Source organism: Puma concolor, chromosome D1 (assembly GCF_028749965.1).
Source record: "Puma concolor isolate L17-30 chromosome D1, mPumCon1.1.hap2, whole genome shotgun sequence".
NCBI lineage: Eukaryota > Metazoa > Chordata > Mammalia > Carnivora > Felidae > Puma > Puma concolor.
The window spans coordinates 108,912,355-108,934,037 of record NC_141676.1 but is presented as its reverse complement, the minus strand read 5'-3'; positions in this window follow the sequence as shown (position 1 = coordinate 108,934,037).

The window sequence follows — 21,683 nt, the reverse complement described above, 5'->3', positions numbered from 1 at the left end:
CTTACTGGAGGAGACTAAGGGTCCTCACAAATGAAATGCAGTGTGAGATGTTGGATTAGAGGAAACTGGTTAAAGTATATATGCGAAGTCCGTACTATTTTTTGCAACTTCTCTGTAAGTTACAATTATTTCAAAATGAAGATGAAAATTAAGAGGCAATAATATGTTTGCAGATGGACAAAACAGGAAATTCACCCCTAGCAAACCTGCATTATAAGAAATGCTCAAAAGCAAAATGTTCTTTAAGTCTGAATGGAAATGATAGCAGATGAAAATGAGGATCTGTCAGTAGGAATTTATAGCACCAGAAAGAGTAAATATAAATGTCTTGATTAAAGTGCATATTAAAAGTCCATTGATTAAAACAGCAACAGTGTATTATGGATTTATAGCATTCATAGAAGACAATGAGAGCAGAAAGGGAACGTGGTGGAGGAAACCGGGAGGTAATCAAAGGAAGTTTCTTACACTCCATAAAATTGTATAATATTACTTGAAGATAGACTGGGTTCATTGAAATACGTATGGTAAAATTAAAATGTAAAAGAGATACAACATAATAAAAAATTAAACATATACTAAAAAGAAAGCAGGAAAGGGAAACAGGAACAGAGCATAAATGGGTCAAATAACTAAATAGGACGATGAGACAATTAAGCCTCATCATGGTAATAATATCTACATTAAGTGTAAATGTACTTACTCTTAAGTTAAAAGGCAGAGATTTTTGGGCTGAGTAAAAGGCAATATTGGTAATTTATGGGAAAAACATTTTCAGTGTAAAGAACCAGGTTGAGAGCAAAAGGTGAAAAAAATTCCATCATGCAAACACTAACCACAGAGATGCAGATATGGCCCCTTGAGTACAAACAGGTAGACTTGGAGTCAAAGTTGATTATTGAAAATAAAGAGGGTGGTTTCATAATAATACAAGGATTATGTCATCTGTAAAAGAACAAAAAACGATTCTAAAGGTGTATACCGCTAATAATAGGGCCTAAAAATTCACGTAGAGAGAAAGAACTTTAGGGAAAAGGAGAAGAATCTACATCTATTTTCAGAAACCTAGTAACTTTTTCCTGTAATTGATACAAGAGATAGATTTTTTAAAAAAATCAGTAAAATTGTAGAATGAGGAGCATCCGGTGGCCCAGTCAGTTAAGCATCTGACTCTTGATTTCAGCTCCCGTCATGATCTCATGGTTCACGAGTTCAAGCCCTGCATCAGGCTCTGTGCTGACAGTGCAGAACCCGTGTGGGATTCTCTCTCCCTTCCTCTCTGTCTGCCCTTCCCCCACTCGTGTGTGTGCACATGCTCTCTCTCAAAATAAATAAACTTTTAAAAGAGGGATTATAGAATGAATGACATGAACAAACTGACATTTATAGAACACTGCACCCACCAATTTCAGAATACACATTCATTGTTTTCAAGTAAAAAGTCACATGCCGGGCCATAAAATATGTCTGAATAAATGCCAAAGGATTGAATCATATATTACATATCCTGTGAAACTGGAATTAAGTAACAATATGATCTTTGAAATCCCCAAATATTTGGAAGTTAATACCACATTTCTAAACAATGAAATCCTCATTACATACAGAGAATCATGATTCCCAAACACTCCTATGAGTGTGTGGGTGCTATATGGAGTAGAATGTTGGTTCTTTGATTGTGTGCTCTGGGAGAAAGTAGACACAAAGGGACACTTAAGATATCCTGTGGAGAATCTTATGTGCTGAACTTGAGGGATATTACCTCCAGGAACATGAGCAGGTTCTCGCAGTGAAGATCCAAGAAAGATTTCCGGGTGGTGATAACGGAGGGAGGAGTAGACTTATCATTGTGAAGGTCATTCAGCGAAGTTTCCAAGACAAGGGCTGCCACTTGAGCGGGAAAGGCTTTACTGGACTGTTACGTCAGCTGGGGCCAAGGCGTTTGCCCCGCTCCTTCCTGTCTTGTCTTGGTGGGAAGGTAGAATTGCACCACTGAGGAAACATTGTGGAAGTGACAGCTCAGAGACACGGGCTCGCTGAAAGTTCGAGATTAAATCACATCCCTTCCCCAACCCCCACCTTTTACCACCAAACTGACAGGGTTCTAGAATAACAGCGTTTTAAACCTGAACAAGCTGCAAGACATAGACTTCCTCTGAGGAAGAGGACTTAGGAAAACCCCAAAGCAAGAGAGGGGACAAAAACAGGGAGACTCGAAAAATTTCAAGGCTCACGCCAGCATTAAAACAGCTCAACTCCTAGCTAAATAAACATAAATCTTCACACAAGGGACATATTCACCCAGTTGCTGTCATCCAGTACAACATGTGTGGCTTTCAATGAAAAATTACAGACTATGTCAAAGGTAACAAAAAACACACTATTCAAAGACAAAGCAGGAATCACAATTAGAATCAGGTATGAGGGGCATCTGGGTGGCTCAGTCGATTGAGCTTCTGGCTTTGGTTCAGGTCATGATGTAAGGATCCTTGGGTTTGAGCCTCACGTCGGGCTCTGTGCTGACGGCTCAGAGCCTGGAACCTGCTTCGGGTTCTGTGTCTCCCTCTCTCTCTCTGCCCCTCCCCCACTCATGCACGCTCTCTCTCTCTCTCTCTCTGTCAAAAATAAGCAAACATTAAAAAAATTAAAAAAAAATCAGGTATGATATCATTGTTGTGATTATCAGACAGAGTTTTAAATAGCCACAATTAAAACGTTAAGGGTTCTAATGGCAAAAGTTGACCACTTCCAAAAATAAGTGAATAATGTAATCAGAGGGATGGTAACTCTAAGAAGGATTCAAAAGGAAATGCTGTAAGTCAAAAACAGGAACAGAAATAGAGAATTCTTTTAAAAAAATTTTTTTTTCAATGTTTATTTATTTTTGGGACAGAGAGAGACAGAGCATGAACGGGGGAGGGGCAGAGAGAGAGGGAGACACAGAATCGGAAACAGGCTCCAGGCTCCGAGCCATCAGCCCAGAGCCCGACGCGGGGCTCGAACTCACGGACCGCGAGATCGTGACCTGGCTGAAGTCGGACGCTTAACCGACTGCACCACCCAGGCGCCCCGAGAATTCTTTAATTGACTCGTCAGTAGAGTCAGTAATGGTGAGGAGAGAGAATAAGTTTGAAGGTAGGGTAACAGAAATTTCCCAAACTGAAATGAACAAGAAAGAAGGGGAAAAACAAACAACAACAACAAAAAAGACATCCAAAATCTATGGGAAATTTTTAAAAGGTACTATATATGTATAAGTAGAATACTAGAAGGAGGAGAAAGAGAAGAGAGCAGAAAAAATATTTGAAGTAATGCTCAAAATTTTTCCAAAATTAATAAGACAACTTTACAGAATCAAGAATCTCAAAAGAATACCATGAATACCAAATACCAAAAACCAATCAACAAACCAAACAGACACACACACAGACTACATCTAGGAATATCACATTCAAGCTGCATAAAACCAAACACACAGAAGGAAATATTGAAATAAATCCAAAGGTGAGGAAAAGGGACGTTACCTATACAAGATGAAAAAAAAATTACTGCAGAATCCCCATCAGAAACTGCACAAGGAAAAAGACAGTGTAGTAAAACATTTAAAGTGTTAAAAAAAGGGGGGGGGGCACCCGGGTGGCTCAGTCAGTTGAGCGTCTGACTTCAGCTCAGGCCATGGTCTAGCAGTTCATGAGTTTGAGCCCTGCGTTGGGCTCTGTGCTAACAAATAGCTTGGACCCTGGAGCCTGCTTCAGATTCTGTGTCTCTCTCTTTCCCCCTCCCACTCCCCGCTGCTCATGCTCTGCCTCTCTCTGTCTCTCAAAAATAAATAAATGTTAAAAAAAACCCATTAACCTAGAATTCTATATAAAGCAAACTATCTTTCAGTAACAATAACTAAAGGAATGCAATAACTAAAACAATAGCTAGAGTAATTTATTACCATCAGTCCTGAGCTGTAAGAAATGTTAAAATAATTTTTCAGGGTCATGTAAAACTATACTGATGAGAACTTTGTGAGGCACCTGGGTGGCGTCTGACTTCGGCTCAGGTCATGATCTCATGGTCAGTGAGTTTGACCCTGCATAGGGCTCTGTGCTGACAGCTCAGAGCCTGGAGCCTGCTTTGGATTGATTCTGTGTCTCCCTCTGTATCTGCCCCTTCCCTGCTTGTGCTCGCTCTCTCTCTCCCTCCCAAAAATAAACATTAAAAACTGTAAAAAAAAAAAAAACAAAAAACCCACAACTTTATGACCTATGTTACAATAAATATAATGCTAGAGAAGGAATAAATAGAATATTTATCTAAGTTGATCTAAAAAAACAGTTTATTTAAGGTATAATTAATATATTGGTGGATTGTAGCATGTGCATAAGTGAGATGAATTTCAGTAGCATCATGAGGAATGGAAGGATTTGGGAGTTCTCTATTATAAGGTACTTGTATTACACATAAAGTGGTATAGTGTTATTTATCAGTTGAGAAGTGGGAGGCAAAAATAATAAAGGTAAATAATAAATAGGTTTAGTAAACGTGTATATTGGAAACACTAGAGAAATACTAAACATTTTTTAAAAGTATAATAGGCTAAGAGAGGGAATAACATGAAATCAGAAAGTGCTCAATTAAAATGAGAAAAAAGAGGGATGCCCGGATGGCTCAGTCAGTCAAGTGCCCCACTCTTGATTTCAGCTCAGGTCATGGTATCATGGTTTGTGAGTCTGAGTTCCGTGTCAAGCTCTGTGCTGACAGTGAGGAGCCTGCTTGGGATTCTCTCACCCTCTCTCTCTCTGCCCCTCCTCCACTTACAAGCCCATGTGCAAGCAATCTCTCCCTCCCTGTCTCCCACTCTCTCTCTCAAAATAAATAAATAAACTTGAAAAAAATGAGAAGAGGGAAAGTAAGGGAAAAGGTATAAATACCACAAATGGAAAACAGTTACAAACATGATAGGTAGCAATCCAACTATATCAATATCTCTTTAAATATGAATAGTCTAAATATAGCAATTAAAAGAATATCACAGGAGATTTTGTCTTATTATAAGAAATCCAGCTTAATTATAAAGACCTAGATAAGTTAATAGGAAAGGGATGGAGACAGATGTACCTCGGCACTCAGCAGAAGAAAGCTGGAGTAGCTATCCTGATTCAAACAAAGCAGATTTCAGAACACGGAAAATTATAAAGTAAAAGAAGGGCATCACATGATGATAAAAGGTTAATTCTCCAAGAAGAAATAACAATCTTAGATGTATATGCATCTGAGAGCATAGTGTCAAAATTCATGCGGCAAAAGTTGAGGGAACTGACAGAAGGGCACAAATTCACTATCCTAGTTGGAGATACCACCACTTTTTTTTCAGTAATTGACAGATCAAGCAGACAGAAAATCATTAAGAATATAGTTGACCTGATCAGCTCTATCAATCAACTTGATCTAATTGACATTCACAGAATACTCTTTCACAAAACAAAATACACTTTTATCTCAAACTCACATGGAACATTAACCAAGATAGAACCCATTCTGTCCCATGAAACACAACTTAAAAGAATAAAAATCATAAACAGTATATTCTTAGACCACAGTGGGTAATTAAAGTAGAAATCAACACCAGAAGGGTAGCTTAGATAATTCCCTAAAGATAGGTGGACATCCCCAAAGTTGTAGAAATTGAACAAAGCTGTTCCAAATAATTATTAGGCCAAACGAGAAATGTTAAGGGAAATTAAAAAACGTTTTGAACTAAATGAAATAAAAATACCACCTAACACAACATATGAAAACTTATAGGAATGTAGCAAAAGCAATGTTAAGACATTATGTCTTATCTCTCTGTATATAGTGTTACACAGTTATGTATTTATGACTGTACTATCTATGTATTACATTTACATATTATAATTATTTAGCTGTAAGCACATTGAAAAAGGTCTGAAATCAGGAAGCCAACTCTATACTTTAAGAAACTAGAAAAATGCAAGGCTAGCACGAGGAAAGAAATGATACAGATCAGAATGAGATAAGTAGAGAACAAATAATAGAGACAAACCAATGAAAATGAGTTGTTTCTTTGAAGGTATTAACAAAACTTCCAGGCCGTTGGCTAGCATGACAAAGTTTAAAAAGGAGATGCAACTAAAACAGAGGTAAAAGTGGAGGTATTACTGCCTACCTTACAGAAATAAAAGTAAGAGAATACTATGAACAATTCTACACACAAAAATTAGCTAACTCAGTTGAAACAGGAAAAATTGCTAAAAATACAGAAATTACCTACACTGATTTAACAGTTAGAAAAGCTCAACAGAGTCTTTAACAAAAAGAGATATAAAATCAGGAATGAAAATTTTCTAACAAGGAAAAGTCCAGGACCAGATGACTTCACTCTGTGAACTTTACCAAACATTTAAAGAAGAATTAATACCCATACTTCTCAAATTCTTCCAAAGAAAATGAAGGCAAGGAATACTTTCAGTTCATTCTGTGATGCCAGCATAACCCTGATACCAAAGCCAGATGAAGACATTAGAAGAAAATAATAGATGAATATCCGTTATGAATACAGATGCAACAACCCTCCACAGAATACCAACACACCAAACCCAACAGCATATTAAAAGGCTGATGTACTGTGGCCACATGTGATTTATCCCAGCAATGGAAAAATGGTTCAAAATAATAAAAATCAATTTAATACACTACATTAATAGAATAAAGGAAAATAAGTACATGATTATCTCAATTGACTAAAAATAAAAGGCATTTTACAAAATCCAACACCTTTCATAATAAAAGAAACTCTGAAAACCAGGAATAGAAAGAAACCTCCTGAACATAATGAGGAGCTTTTAAAAACTCACAGATGACATCACACTCAGTGGTGAAGGACTGAAAACTTTGCCCATAAGATCAGACACAAGGATGCCCACTTTCTCAAAGCCATTCAACTAATTGTTCTAGCCAGAGCAATTAGTTAAGTTAAAGAAATAAAGAACGTGCAAATTGGAAAGAAAGAAGTATAACTATCTTTGGATAGTTTATATCAGCTGATATGATCTTCTGTATAGAAAGTCCCAAATGAACCACAATAAAGCTACTAGAGATCATAAATGAATTCAGCAAAGTTATAGGGTATAACGTCAACATACAAAAATCACTTGTGTTTCCTGTACACCTGCAAAGAACAATCCAAAAAGCAAATTAAGAAATTCTATTTATAGTAGTATGTAAAAAATAAACTGTTAGGAATAATTTGATGAAGTAAACAATTCATATACTGAAAAGTACAACATACTACGGAAAGAAATTAAAGAAGTCCCATATTCATGGGTAGGAAGGTTTAATCTTGTTATCATTGTTATCCAAACTTATCTACAGATTCGTTGCAGTTTCTATCAGAATTCCAACAGCCTTTTTGAAGGAATGGAAAAACCAATCCTCAAGGTTCTGTGGAATTCCAGTGAACCCCAAATAGCCAAAACTATCTTGAAAAAGAAAAAAAAAACCCAGATATGTTGGACCCCTACTTCCCAATTTGATAAATTACTACAAAGTTACTGTAATCAAAACAGTGTGGTACTGGCATAGAGATACACGTGTTGGCCATTGGAATATAATCGAGAGTCCAGAAATAAACTTGTACGTCTATGGCCATTTAATTTTTGACAAAGATGCCAAGTCCTTTCCTTGTGGGAAGAAGAGTCTCTTCAAATAGGTCTGGGACAACTGGATTTCCTCATGCAAAAGAATGAATTTGGACCTCTGCTTCAAGCTATATACAAAAATTAACTCAAATTTGGCAGTGACCTAATATTAGAGCTAAAATCACAAAAATCTTAGAGGAAACTACTATGACTGAACTACTATGACTGAACAACAAAAGACAAATTAAAAAATTAGTGGCAGAATTGAAAAGATGTTCCTGCACAGGAGATACACAAATGGCCAACAAGAACATAAAAATATGTTCAACATCATCAGTCATCAGGGAACTGCAAATCAAAACTACAATGGGATAACACTATATACCCACAAGACTGCCAATAATAATAATAATAATGTAATAATAATAAAGTAATGAGTTGGTGAGGATGTAGAAAAATTGACACCCTTATACATTCTTGGTGGGAATATACATTGGTGCGCCTGCTATAGAAAACAGTTTGCCGGTTGCTCAAAAAGCTAAGCATAGAATTACCCCATGACTCAGCAATTTCTAGTTATATACGAATAAAATAGAAAATAGAAATTCAACTACTTGTACACAGATGTTCACTGCAGCATTAACAACAGCCAAAAGGTAGAAACAAGCCAAGTGTCCATCAACAGATGAATGGGTAAACAAAATATGATAGATAGGTACAGTGGAATATTTCTTAGCCGTAGAAAGGAATGAAGTTCTGTTACATGCTATACCATGGATGAAACTTGAAAACATTATGTTAAGTGAAATAAGGCACACACAAAAGGAAACATGTTCTATGATTCCAGTCATATGAAATAACTAGAATAGGCAAATTCATAGAGACAAAAACTATATTAGATGTTAGCAGGGACTGAAGAAAATGGAAAATGAAACGTTAATGCTCAATGGTTATAGTGTCTCTGGGTTGAGGGAAACGTTTGGGAAATAAATGGTGGTGATAGTTCCACAATGTTATATGTAATATTGAATGTAATTAATACGACTGAATTGTACCCTGAAGAATGATGAGAATGGCATATTTTGCAGTGTGTAAATTTGCCACAATAAAATAATTCTAGTGACCAAAAATATTGAGCAGACATCTCACTAAAAATAAAAGAATGGCCACTAAGCTCATGAACAAATGTTCAGTATCACTAGTCATCAGATAAATGTAAAGTAAAACAATAATTTGAAATCATCTCACAACCGCTAGAAGGCTCAAACTCAAATAGTCTGACAACACAAATGACCGGGGTGTGGAGCTACTGAAACTTCCATCCATTGGTGGTTGGAAGGTGGAAAAGGTACAGCCTCCTTGGGGAATGCTTTCTGGTTTCTTACCACATCGATGATATATCTGTCCTACAATTTAGCAGTTCCACTCCAATAAATATATTTAAGGGGAAGGAAGGCTTATTTCTACAATATGACTTTGGCAAGAATATTTTCTGTGACTTTATTCACAATAGTCAAAATCTGGAAATAATTTAAATGTCCATCAAGAGGGAATAGGTAAACTTATGTCCATCAGTGTTAATACTGCTCTGCAAGTAAAAGAACATACTACTGATACACACAAAATATGGTTAGATCTTATAGACACTGTTTTGAGTTTAAAAAGCCAGAGACAAGAGTACACACAGTATGGTCCCAAACATGTAGGGTTCTAGAAGGAGTCAAGCCTCTCGTTTACTCAGAAAGTAATTCCTTTGGGGAGGGATTTGGCTACAAAGGATTGTTCTTTCTGGAATGGAAATATTCTGTATCTCCTCTTGGTGATTTCATGGATGCCTTTGATTATTAAAGCTTGTTGAACGGGAAAACTAGGATATATTATGGGTAAATCATTCAGAATAAAAAGTAAAAGAACTGAAAAATGAAATTAGCCTTGCAAATTTGTCTTTAAAATTTAATAACAGAGAACGTGACTTTTAATTTTTTGAAGATGCTTAAGAACATGGTTTGAAGGGCTGGCACCATAGATTATTACTTTTTGCGACTGAACTGTATGTAAATTATATTTTTACCAGTGGGGTTGTCATATTAGTTTTGATTTTTTTTAATTAACGTGAAAACCATCAGAACGTCCTTCCTTTCATATAACACTACTCTTTTCTCTGTGCCAATAAAGTGCTGATCATTATTTTAAATTCTTCTTTTTTTAAAAAAAAAGTTCATTTATTCTTGAGACAGAGACAGAGCACAAGCGGGGGAGGGACAGAGACAGAGGGAGACACAGAATCTGAAACGGGGTCCAGGCTCTGAGCTGTCAGCACAGAGCCCGACGTGGGGCTCGAACTCACGGACTGTGAGATCATGACCTGAGCCAAAGTCAGACGCTCAACCATCTGAGCCACCCAGGTGCCCCTATTTTAAATTCTTCATGATTTTTTTTTATAGTATGTAGGGAAGATGATCTTAAAAAAGGAAAAGGTGAGGAAAATATTCACTTACCTTTCTTGTAAAGTCTGTGTTGGGTCATTGCCTCTGTGGTGATGTGGTTTCATGGGCAAGTAAAAAGGATTCGGAGTGGGGCTGTGTGCTCTGCTCTACTGCTAATTTGTTGGGTAAAGAAGCTAGTAAGACACCCTCTTATCCAAGATCATTACCTCCAGCTTCCTTGGAAATGAAGCTAGATATTCTCCAAGAGTCACTGCTGTAACTTGCAAAACCTACGGGATGTTTTTAAGGAGAGCTTGTACTTCTGCCCCAGGATTAGGGAATCAGTTTTTGCGGGTAATTATCGACGCCCATCTGTCTAAACCTTTACCAGATGCTATCAGCTGGTGAAAGTCTGTAAGCAATTTTTAGGCTAGATTGCAGTGCTAAGGAAATTACAGTCTAGCCTGGGGTGGACATGTGATGTGAAGTGAAGAAGATGAAGTGGGCAAGCAAGATGTATACAAATACTAAGCAGTTAAAGAGCATCTGGGGAGCTCATTGGTTAAGTCAGCCACTTGGGTTCAGATCATGATCTCGCAGTCTGTGAGTTTGAGCCCGCGTTGGGCTCTGTGCTGATAGCTCAGAGCCTGGAACCTGCTTCGGATTCTGTGTCTCCCGGTCTCTCTGCCCCTCCCCCACTGACTCTCTCTCTCTCTCTCTCTCTCTCTCTCAAAAATAAATAAACATTAAAAATTTTTTTTAATTAAAAACAATACTAAGCAGTTAAAAGACAAGGCACAACCACATTCAATTAAATGAAATGTGTCTTCTATATATCTGGCATTAAAGGGCTATGGGCAGTGAGGAAGAAGAGAGAGAGCTCCCTGGGAGTTACAAATAAAATGCTTTCTCTTTTAGGAAAAACTGTGTTTTGATGCAGGGGGCAAGGTGGAGAGGGCACCAGTATCCTTGCACATGCCCAGTCTCTCGAAAAACGGAATTCCTGGACCTGCATCATTTTTTTTTTTTTATTGATTTCTTACAATAGTTTAGTTCTCATTAACAAGCGAGAAAACTCACGTAGGTTAATGAGTTCCCAAAGATGACCCAACTTGTGAGGGTAAAATGAGATTTTAATACAGATCTGCTGGTTGTAAGAAATTTAACTATTATATAGTATTCTTGGAACCCTCTGCACTCCTATGTCTGCGGTCTCTCGTATTTTGGACTCCCGGGGATAATCCGAAAATGGTAGCAAGAAAATTCAAGGGGCATGCGATCATTAGGAGCCAGGAGCCGTGCAAGGACACCAGGCCAATTTGCTGCTCTATTTGTGGGAAACCTGGGCCGGTGCTGGCTTCAAGGTAACCGAGGGGGGAAACTCTTTGTCTCCCCCCCCCCCCCCCCGTAATAATCTCCAGGGCAGTGTCACGTGGTAGGAAGTTAATGGTGACCTGATTTACCCTCAGGTCACAGAGCCTAGAGAAAATTCTGATCGCGTACTTGTCTTTGAAAATGTCCTGGCAGGGCCTAGAGATGCTAGATGCTGCTCTAGTGTATGCCAAACCATCAAATTAAAGAGGTGAAAATTCTTGGAGCACCTACTGTATACCCCCGTAGTGCCTTATATAGTGTCTGGAAAAACATTAATTCAGTGGTTTGTTGAAGGTGGTTTGTACACTCTCCTATGAGTCAAGAGTTCAGTTTTCAGGAGCTTTACTGGTTGGTTAAACACAGTCACTATTAAAAATTACATTAGGGGCACCTGGCTGGCTCAGTCGGCAGAGAATAAGACTCTTGATCTTGGAGTTGTAAGTTTGAGCCCCGCATTGGGTGTAGAGGTTACTTAAAAATAAAATCTAAAAAAAAAAAAAAAAAAAAATTAAGTTATCCAAGCTTACAGTTAAATAAGTTACATTAAATAAAAGGACACTCAGAAATCATCATTCCATAATTTTTCCACGTCTTGCCGTTGTCTTTGTTCTTGAATGTTATTTATATCTAGTGAATCTCCACAGTGGAAGTAATGGCGTACCACTGTGCCCCACTTTTTAACCTTGCCCCGAGTGGCCTTATGTTTACAGCGTGAAATCAGCCATGCTGGGGGTATTTACACCATGGAAATAGACACTACAGATCAGGGTGTGACTTACTGTCTAGACTTACACAGGAAATGTTAATAATTTGAAACGTTAATAATTTGGTTATGGATGCAAGAGTGTGGCGAAATCAAAGTATTTTCCGAGAATGCAGTGGTTATATGGAATTTATAACAAAGTTACGTATTTTATTACCTGTAAGTTGTATTTATAGATTCTGAATATCGGTTCAATTTTAATAAACTTACGTGTACATGTAAAATTATGTACAGAAGTTATGAGACAAACTTTAGCCTCACCGCTTTTGTACCAGGAGGTCAAGTGGGTGCCCTAATGCCTAAATCTGCTCTAGGCATACCCGTGTCTCCTCACTTGCCCACCAGGTCTCCCAAGCCCAACTGATGTTTCATTTATAACCGAGCTCAGGTGTTCACCCTTTGTGCAAACACAGTAGCTCCATAAACTTCAGAGTGGCCTTGATCAATTTTGTCACATCTCTTTTATGAAGTAGAATGATTGTTTGCTTAGCTGCCGGGCTCACAAAGAGCAGTTCCTCTGTGTTTTCAACAAGGTCGCCTTGATCAAGTGATACCTTTACCTGAGCTGCTCATAGGAGATGCATCTATAACGGTTCTTCCATGTGACAGGAGCTGACAAGGGCCATCAGGGTTTTGGGATGAACTTCTTTCATTTTATATTTGATAATGTCTTCTCTCTCCTAAAATGTAAATGGCATGCTCTTTGATAAATGGACTGAAATGTAACCTAATTTAATTAAGATTCCATGGGCAGGAACTGACAGGCAGTTCTGGGGTTTTTATCTGTTTGTTTTGCAAGTATCACCCGTAATAATTTTTTAAATAACTCACAGCTGTTTTGAATATGAATCTACCTGTAACAGTCATGCAGGAGTTGATGTTTTTCTCCATAGATGAAACACCGTTAATTTTCTTGTTTTCTTCTCTACAGAGAGAGAGGCCATGAAGTTTAAACACAAATACAATCCTTTCATGTCTCACTAGTTTCCAAATCAGAGACTGTAACTTGACTTCAGTTACTCATTACTTACAGCTTTTTATTCTTTGTATGTGTTAAGAGGTGTAGTTATTTTTTTTTAATTTTTTTTAATGTTTATTTTTTGAGAGACAGAGACAGAGCATGAGCAGGGGAGGGGCAGAGAGAGAGGGAGTCACAGAATCTGAAGCAGGCTCTAGGCTCTGAGCTGTCAGCACAGAGCCCGACACGGGGCTCAAACTCAGATCGTGACCTGAGCCAAAGTCGGACGCCCAGCCGACTGAGTCACCCAGGCGCCCCAAGGTGTAGTTATTTTTTTTTTTTTAATAAAACTACATATTATTCTGATTGGAAGCCACAACTTTTGTGTCAACGAGTTCAAGTAATTCTCCTAGATCTCAGTTACCCTAACCTGTGATCGCAAGAGGACTCTGTCCCACAGAGACTTTGCCTAACCACAGAGAGATATCCAAGAAACTGCAGAATCATGGCAGTGGCCACGCTGTGTTAAACACACAGCACTACTGATAGAATATTCCAGAAGGAATTACAATGAACACCAAGTCTGGAAGGATTCTTTATTGAATGTTCACCTGGGATAAAAATAACCTTCGGACAATGGCAACTACGTTGAATGGTACCTCAGGGATGATTCAGCGATTGCTAGAGTGGTTTCCTTATTCAAAGTGTGGGATTTATGTCTGAGTGTCATCATTGTGCCTGCGGTGCTGAAGTATGACCAAAAATGTGAAAATAAGAATGAGAATGTTTGCTTTTGAGGAAATCATGAAACAACATTGTGTTCACGTTCTGAGATAGTTTTGTCTTCCCTGCTTAGTTCTCTTCCTTCGTAACTTTGCTTCTCAGCGTCGCAGTGCACTTATCGAAGAGTGCATTCCGTCTGTCCTGTTCTCCGTTGGTATGTCTGACAGATGTCAAGTTTGCATTTATGTGTACAAGGTCTCTTGTTTATTCTCTGGAAAGGTTGTGGAAAACAAAACTTTTCTGTTTCTCAAGATAGATGGAGCATATCCAAAAAGCTGTCTGGTCTTGGCATTCCCTTTGTTGGCAGATTAACAACTGTTCATTAAATATCTGTTGTAGTTATAGGATTCTTTAAGGTTGTCACTTTGGTAAGTTTTCTGTGAGTTTTAATGGCCTTGTCTTTTAATCTCTTTCCTGTTCCCAGCTCTACTCTGACAAGTTTTCCTGTGTGCCTCTTTCCAATCACTATTCTCTCACCCACAGAGGCCACGAGCATTCTTACTTCTATCCCTGTTTTTCGTTCTACCTGTTTTTAAGCTTTATATGAAAATCATGTAGCTTGATCTCTACTGTGTCTCGTTCCGTTGCCAGAGAGCGAAGAAGGTTTATCAGTACTCTTTCTTTTCAAAGAATCAGCTTTTGATTTCTTTAATTTCCTTTTTCCATTTTATGGATTTCAACTCTGATGCCCATTGTTTCATCCTTCTGTGTACTTTGGGTTTGAAATGCTCTTCTCTTTGTAACTTCTTAAGTTGGAAGCCGAATTACTGATTTTAGTTCTTTGATTCTAATGTAAGCTAATAAAGTTTTGAATTTCCTTCTCATCACTGATTTAGGTGCATAAAAAAGTATATGTTGCGTTTTCACTTTAATTCAGTTAAAGATGTTTTCTAATTATTCTTGGGACTGACCTTCAAAGTGTGGGTTTAGAGGTGTGTTGTTTAATCCTCCAAATATTTAAACGTTTACGAACTTTGATTTAGTTGTGAGTAGAGAACAAACTTTGCACCAGTTCACTTCTCTTCGATTTATAGGGACTTGTTTTATGTCTTAGAATACTGCATAAACTGACGAATTTTCCACTTGTATTTGGAAATTACACGTATTCTCCTATTACATGGAATGTTCTGTGTTGTCATTTAGGTCATGTTAGTTTGTAGTGCCGTTCAGTCCTACAGCCTTGCTGCTTTCAGGTCTAGGAGCTTTCAAATACGTTACTGTGATCATCGAGTTGTCTACCTGTTTTCAGATTTAACTTTTTGCGTAATGTATTTTGAGACTTTTTCTTATATGCACGTTCATGAATAACTGTTATATCATCCTGATGTATTAACCCTTCTTTCATTTTGAAGTATCTTATTTATCTCATGATATTTCTTTTTTTAATTAAGAACTTGTTTTGTCAATGTGTATTCATTTTTGAGTGCAAGAGACACGCAGAGCATGAGCAGGGGAGGGGCAGAGAGAAGGAGACATAGAATCCGAAGCAGACTCTGGGCTCTGAGCCGTCGGCACAGAGTCTGATGTGGGGCTCATGCTCGGGATTGTGAGATCATGACCTGAGCTGAAGTCAGACACTTAAGCAGCTGAGCCACCCAGGCGTCTAGTCTCATGATATTTCTTAAAGTCTATTTTGTTTGATATTAACATAACTGTTCTAAGTCTCTTATGTTTACTGTTTGTATGGTATATTTTTTTACTATCCTTGTATTTTCAGCCTATTTGAGTCTTTGAATCTAAAGTATATGTCTTATAAAGAAATACAACTATTTCTTGCTTTGTACTCAGTCTGGTAATCTATACCTTTTGATTGGAGTGGTTAATATCTTCATATTTAATGTTTTTTTATATGGTTGTGTTTCCATCTGTCATTTTGCAGTCTTTGCCACATATCTCATGTCATTTTTGTTCTACTTTTCCTTCTTCTTTTATGTTGAAAAATATTTGTTAGTATACCATCTGTTTGTTTTAGCTATATTCTTTTTATTTTTTTATCCTTTTTTTAAGTATTTATTTTTATGTTTGACAGAGAGGGAGAGCGAGTCCAAGTGGGGAGGAGAGAGAGGGAGGGAGGGAGGGAGGGAGGGAGGGAGGCAGGATCCGAAGTGAGCCCTGTGATGACAGCAGAGAGCCTGATGTGGGGTTGAGCTCATGAATCCTGAGATCATGACCCAGCTGAAGTCAGACACTTAACCAACTGAGCCACCCAGGCACTCCTAGCTATAGTATTAAAAGTTATTTTCTTAGTTCTAAAAATTACCATATGCAAATTTAACCTTTGACAGTCTACTTCAGGTAAATCTTGATAATTCCAGGAAAATACAGCAACTTCACTATGACACAACTCCATTTCTTCCCCTTTCCTTTGTGCATATACATTATACACATATGTATGTCATGAACCAACAGTGAAGTGTTGTAATTATTGTCTCAAACAGTCATACTTAACTAAGACAAGACTGCTTTTTTCCCCCTGGGTGTTGGTCGTATTTTCCTGTTTCTTTGTATTTTTTTTAATCTTTATTTTTGAGAGAGAGAGAGAGAGACAGACATATAGAGTGTGAGCAGGGGAGGGGAAGGGAGAGAGGGAGACCTAGAATCCCAAGCAGGCTCTAGGCTCTATGCTGACAGCTTGAACCCATGAACTGCAAGATTATGACCTGAGCCAAAACTGGATATTAACCAACTGGGCCCCCTCAGCCCCCCACCTCCCCTTTTCTTTTTATGTCTCATAATTTTGTTGTTGAAAACTAAGCCTTTAAATGAAACATTGTATCTAGTCTAGATTCTTACTTATATACCAGATACTGATAATGCCTGGCAATCTTTATTTCTTCCCACAGACTGGGGTTCTCATCTGGTGTCCTTTCCTTTCAGCCCGAAGGACATTTCTTTATTTCTTGAAAGACCAATAAGGCAGATCTACTAGCAACAGATTTTTTTCTTTCTCTTTCTTTTTTTTAAAGTTTATTTATTTATTTTGAGAGAAAGAGAGAGGGAAAAGGGGGCAGAGAGAAGTGGAGAGAGAGAACCCCGAGCAAGTTCCGCACTGTCAGTGCAGAGCCCGGCACAGGGCTCAAACTCGTGAACCTTGAGGTCATGACCTAAGCCAAAACCAAAAGACAGAAACTTAACTGACTAAGCCACTCAGGGGCCCCCTTAACAGATTCTTTTCTTTCTGTTTTTTTTTTTTTTTTAAATGTGAATACCTTTATTTAACCTTTCATTTCTGAGGAATAGTTGTTCCTAGACATAGAATTCTTGGGTGATCTTTTTCCGCCTGCTGTCAGCCCTTGGCATACCCTTTGCAAATGCTGTTCCACTGCCTTCCACCTTTCATTATCTCCGATGAGAAGTCCACTGTCAGTTGTATTAATGCACCTCTTTATGTGATGAGCCATTTCCTCTCGCAGCCTTCAAGATTTTTCTCTTCATCTTTAGTTTTTGGGAATTTGACTCTGGCGTTTCTAGGTGTGATTATTATTATATTTATCATACTTGGTGTTTCTCAAGCTTCTTGGATCGGTAGATGAATATTTCTTATCAAATCTGGAAACTTTCTGATCTTTGTTTTTTCAAATATTTTTTTTTCTGTCACTTTCTCACCTCCTCCTTCCATTGGAACTCCCACTACACAGATACTGGTGTGACCGATATTGCCTCACAGGTCTCTGAAACTCTTTTCATTCTCCTCTAGTCTTTTTCTCACTATACTTTGTATTAGACAGTTTTTATTTATCTTCCTTCCTGTATACTGATTTTTTTTTCTCTTCTGCCATCTGAGCTTTCTGGGGAACCCATCTAGTATATTTTTGTTTCAGTTATTATCCATATCAACTTTAGAATTTCTTTTTTGAATATGGACTAGTGAGAGTTCATGTTTCCTTTAATTCTGTGAGCGTAGTTTACTTTTGAATTCTTTGATGAACTCAGTATTTGGGTTCACTCAGCCTCTTTGTCTGTTAAATGCCTTCCAACACCCTCCCTCATATATCTCATATATATAGTACATTTTCAGGGGTACATTGTATCAACTCTGAATCCTGACTTATTTTTCTGATACTTAAAAAAAAAAAAACACTAGCTTAATGTAAACTGCAAAATCTGTCTTCATGTTAGTATTTGACTAAGTATCTCTGCTTAGATTTTAGGAGTTCCCCTAGCTCTGCATAGCTAGTGATGAGTCAGTGAGTTAGGCAGAAACTGTGCTCAAACACCACAAACCCATAAGGCTTCTGTACCCTCTGCCATTTAATTTGTTTGACTTTGGGAGTACATTCAAATTTCAGCCTGTTTTTAAGTCTCTCTCGCTTTCCCCTGTTTTATAGGCTCTTTACCATATCTTGTCCACATGCATGCAGTTTCTCCGACAGTGAGGGGTGTGTAGAATGCTTGTCCAGCCTGGCTGTCTTGTTTACAGAATATCCTTGTCGAATTTCCGGTTGGACTGCCACTTTCTCCAACCAGGATCACAGACTGAGGCCAGCAAAGATGAGGATTTTCTTATATTTTTATGAAGTTCTCCGCTTTGAGTCAATAAATTACCATCCACCCATTCCACCTTGCCCCTGAGATCAGATTTTCTCAGTAGAGCTCCTGGGATATTCAGACGCAAAGATAAAATAACTGCTCTCGTTGGCTCTACTGGGAAGTGGGAGTGGGGTGATGGGAGTGGCCACAGATTCCCCCTGATCTTGTTCGAAGCTGTAGCAGCAACTTCATTCTTCCAAGTGTAAATACTTTTCAATTTGTTGTCTATCTTTTGTTGATTTCCAGAGCCCTAAATTTGCTTTCAATAATTTTATGCAGCTTTATAGTGCTTATTTTGTGGAGGTTAACCTAGCCTTAGCCAGAAGTGCCTTACCTCCCCGATTCTTGCAATTCTCTCATGCAGTCATTTTTATGGGACTGTGTCTTTTTAAAAATTCATTCCATGTGTTTCTGGTCACTGCCTGTTTCGTAAATGTTGATGTTTTCCAAGGGCCTCTTTTCATCATTCTTCCATTCTCATATAACTCATGCTCTCTGATAAAATGTAGAAAGGAGGTTCATTAGTCTGCTCAGGCTACTATACAAAATACCACGAACTGGGTGACTTAAAAGACAGGAATATAGTTTCCTTGCAGTTCTGGTGGCTAGGAGACCAAGATCAAGGTGCAAGTGATTCAGTTCCTAATAAGAACTACCTTCCTGACCTGCAGACGGCTGCCTTCTCATTGAATCCTCATGAGGCTGAGAGAGACAGTGTGTGAGTGAGCAAACTCATTGGTGTCTCCTGTAAGGGGGCTAATCCCATCATGAGGGCCCTACCTCATAACATAACTATCTCCCAAAGGCCCGGTTTCCAGATGCCATCACATTGGGGGTTAGAGCCTCCACATATGAATTTGGGGGAGGCACAAACATTTCATCCATAACAAGAGATATGGAGTGGGGTTTCTCAGCCAGAGAAGGCATCCGTGACACCAGCAGGTGCTGAATGGAGGAGTCCGGTTTAGCATCATAAACTTCAACGGTTCTGGGAGTGATGATGTAAGTGTACTTGACAGAGAAATGGAAATGGTGGAATTTTGTGCACAAAAATCTATACAACCAGATTTAATTGACCCGAAAAATACATTTTTCCTTCCTCTCTGGTATGTTCTTATTAAACCGGTAATTCAGTCTTCTGCCTTCCTAGAAATTTATCTATAATTAGCAGTTAGGTAATGGGAAAAACACTTACATAATCACCATTCTGACTAATCGGTACTTGGGAGAAGACTTACTTATGTATAGATTAAGTAGGGCACAGTGTTAACAAATAGAGGAGGATGGTGTTTTAAAGAGATTAAGGGAAATACTAAGTGGGGCGCCAGGAGCTCTAAGTAGAAGCGATGATGCGACAGGCAGAAGGGAGTAAAGGGACTAGAGCAACCTGTGATTGAGGTAGGAGAAAACACTAAAATTCAGAAGCCCTAAATAAAATCATGCCACTTCCCCGAGAAGAATATTTTATGAGTCTAAGAGACTCTGAGATAAACACGCAGGAGAGCAAAAGTGGAATACGCATGGTATCTTATCAGTGACTATGTCACACTTTAATATTTTTATCTGTGTAAAAAAAAAAAAAAACCGCAAAACACTTGCAGTGTTGCTATGAAAAGTTCTAGTTTAACACGGTCGCTAATCTTTCGAAGATGTCAGGTCTCTGCATGATACACCATACACTGCTGCTGGAACATTCCCAGTGTTACCTACTGATAGTTTATGTAGCTTTGCAAGGGTTAGAGAACCAGGAGAAAGATACTTAACTCAAGCTAACCTGTGTGTTCGTGTCCACATAGTATTTGAGTATATGCTCAGCTCTGTTAAACATTTTATAAGAATTTATTTATTTAATCCTTGAGTTAATCCTATAAAGTGTGTTCCCTTAGTGGTAGATTAGATTGGTTTATTGCTTCCAATTATTTTTTGTACCCAAAAGAGAGCAAACGTTGGCTGTAGGCTTGAACATTTCACTCTTCTCCCTGCTCACTTCTCACTGCTATGATTCTAACATTTTCCAGGTATGAACTGTTCCTATAGCCCGGATCTCTGAAAGAATAATCTGTGTGAGGCATAATCACATATGAAGCATAGCTAACATGTAACATGAGCAAGATAAAAAAACTGTGTTGCCTGAAATCACTAACACTTGGAGTTTGTTACACAGTATAATCTAGTGGGAACTGACTAATACGTTTTATTATCCCTATCTGTGCATGATAAAATCAAGTCATCAAAAGTTATAAAAGGTGTAAAATTGGCTGAGAATGTACAATTGAAGAGTGATGGACCTGAGAGCCCACACAATCCCTAAGCTCTCCTAACTTTTATTATTTGGATTTAACACATCTCATGTAAATCTCTTTCTGTCCTGATTATTCAGACCCAGCCCTTTGAAATTTTATGTGACTGACTGATGGAGAATCATTGGGATATCATTTTCAAGTCTTTGGAAAGCTGTAATGAGAAAAAGTCATTTGTCAGTAGAGTTATGTACGTGATCCATTTCTTCACTGAAACTATAAAGGACGTCATTGGGTTTACTAAAAGGCTTTGGAGAAAATTTTATTAATATTGGGCTTATTTTATAGAGTTCCACATCTTTTTAATGACTGATATTTTCTGGACCAGTACTCACTGGGCTTATGATCCTAGTAGTAATGGAAAAAAGGTTGGAAAGGAGAACGAGGTTCCAGTCCTGGTGACATCACTTGTCAAGGTTCAACTTGGAGAAAAACCACTTATCCTCCCGTAACTCCATTCACATTTCTTGTGAAATAAGGATAGTAATTCCTATGATACAGGCTGAGATAGTCCACAAAGAGATTAAATGAGACATGCGATATTGCTTTATCCATTATAATGATCCTCATGCTGACGTAAATGGTTGTTTTCGTTAGAACTTCAGCATGAGAAAGGCTTCTAAAGATCATATAAAGATCTTTGACTTGTGGTGAGAAATTTAGATTTCCAGGTAAGGGGAGAGAAGTAGAGGGAAAGGAAATTGTTCTCACCTTTACAAAACTGCAGAAAACCTCTTACATTTGTTTTGTGAGTCTCGTCTCTTTTCTGTAGTGGGGAGAAGCAAACCCATGTGGTGAATAAGCCTGCGAGGGATGAACTCCTAGGTGACTGGAGACAGGGAAGGGAGAGTAGTTAGAGGAGGGGAAAGATTATTTGCTCTACACAAGGTTTCTGCTCTT